This window comes from Lontra canadensis, unplaced genomic scaffold (genome assembly GCF_010015895.1).
Source record: "Lontra canadensis isolate GAN:19392208 unplaced genomic scaffold, GSC_riverotter_1.0 scaffold1, whole genome shotgun sequence".
Taxonomy (NCBI): domain Eukaryota; kingdom Metazoa; phylum Chordata; class Mammalia; order Carnivora; family Mustelidae; genus Lontra; species Lontra canadensis.
The window spans coordinates 115,532,798-115,534,988 of NW_022630995.1; positions in this window are offsets into that span (position 1 = coordinate 115,532,798).

A 2,191-nucleotide genomic window follows, 5' to 3' on the forward strand; every position below is an offset into this window, starting at 1 on the left:
TATCACGTAAAGTAACATATTCACAGGTTCTGGGGATTAGGGGTATGGACATCTTTGGATGGGGAGACAATATTGAAATCCACCTAAAACTATTGCAATTGCTGAATTTGGGGAAAGAGGTTCAGGGATAGGAAAGGGAAGGGGGATTACTATTATAAATCTTATAGTACTCTTTATTTAAAAATATGCCTATGTTTTACTTTGCATAAATATATGTGAATTTAATCTGCATAAATACAATTTAATTAAAAAACATTAATGCACTTAATTATCATGTTATGTATCTAATGTAACATTAGACGTATATATACCAAAATATTAACTATGATTTTCTTTAAGAAGCTGTGATATATATTTTAGGACACCTGGGTGGCTTAGTCGGTTAAGCTCCAATTCTTGATTTCAATTCAGGTCATGATCTCAGGTTTGTGAAAGCAAGCCCACGTTGGGCTCCGTGCTGAGCATGGAGCCTGTTTAAGATAGTCTCTCTCCCTCCCCCTCAACCCCTAGCCTCCCTGCTCATGCATGTGCATGTCCCCCCGCCCAAAAGAAAAAAGAGGCTGTGATATATATTTTTCTTAATTTTTACCTTCATTATTATCCAAAACTCATAATAAGCACACAATCATTTTAATGGGAAAAATTAACTATTTTTAAAATCTAGAATTTTTAACTCTTCAAAATTAATTGAGTTCATAACATGAATGAATGGCCATTTGTTCGTATCTGTTATAAAAATACTTTAAGAGCTGAGGTAGCCACATACTGCTAGAATTTATTTTTTATGTTTCCTGAGAAAATATTTTAAAATGATCATTTAGCTTTTCCAGTTAGCTGTTATAACCAGTTGGCAGTAACTTGATGTAAGACATAACAATGAGAAATTAGAGCTTTAAAGATTTATAAAGAAGAGACTCTTTTCAAATAAAAGTAATTTATTTTCTTACAAAGTAAACAAAGCAAACAAAAAACCTTCCCACATGTCCTTTTATTTCTTATGATAAGGGTATATTTAAACAATAACATGGATAAAAAAGGCTGTTGGAGGGTGAAGAAACAATTCTATTTATTTTAGTTCATTTGCCACAAAAACTTACTTTGTTGTTGTCATTGTTGTTGTTCCAATCAGGAGCTCAAGTATTTAGGGATTTTTCTTTTTTTAGAAGTCTATTTTGGATCTGCAGTTTGCAGATGCTATCCAGTAATGGCTTTTATGCATTTTATTCTGGGTCACAATATGAAACTGCAAAGCTAGGGCAGACCAGTGCATCAGTCAGAATGGACTGAACGCCCATGTGCAGAGCACAATTAAATAGCACTTCTCCTGACTCAAAACGGATAAAATATTTTCACAAGGAAGGTGGTCTCCACTGGTCTCAGGAGCATACATCAACTTCATTTTCACACAGGGGCTTGCATAATATTGATAACAAACTGCCTTTCTTAAAAGGAAAAATGTTATGTGGGGAACTTTTTATCCTTGGGTTTTAGCAAAGCAAAACTGGAGTATATTGTACTGAATTTCTTTGTCAATACTTTAACACCAATATTTAATGAATGTATACTTTATATAGAATGAGTCTAGTCATATAATAAAAATAAGTAGTTATATAATAAAAATGAAAGAACTAAATTTTAGGTGTTCACAAATTAAATAAAAAATATGCTTTGCATCAGTTAACCTTTATTAGAAGGTACAAATTTAGTATTATAATTTTGGGTGAGTTACAGTTTTTATTAGGTTCAAGACACAAATACTGAAATTGACTGACTCTAAATATGGTCAGAGTTTGCTAATAAATTTTCTCTGTAAGGGAGATCTTTAGTTTTGTTGGTCAAATATGTCTTTTGTTATCATGTGCATTACTTAATATTTATTTCTGAAGAGAAGAAATATGATAATATTAGTTATAATTGAATTTTTATATACTCTCACTTTTTTAGAGACAGCTTTCTATAGTGGTCTTGAATAGGAGTAAATTGAAAAATAGTATAGATCTATTAAATTAGAAAATAATAAGTTCACATTAAAAATCAAATTCAATTTTTTTACTCCAATTAAAATGAAATTTTTTTCTTAAAGACTTAATAGATATTTGCAAGACAATATTTGCACACAGTTGTGGCTTCAAGTGGGTTATCACAACACTGTGTCACCTGGAGAAGATGTTGCTGAAAAGTTAAGTTATTG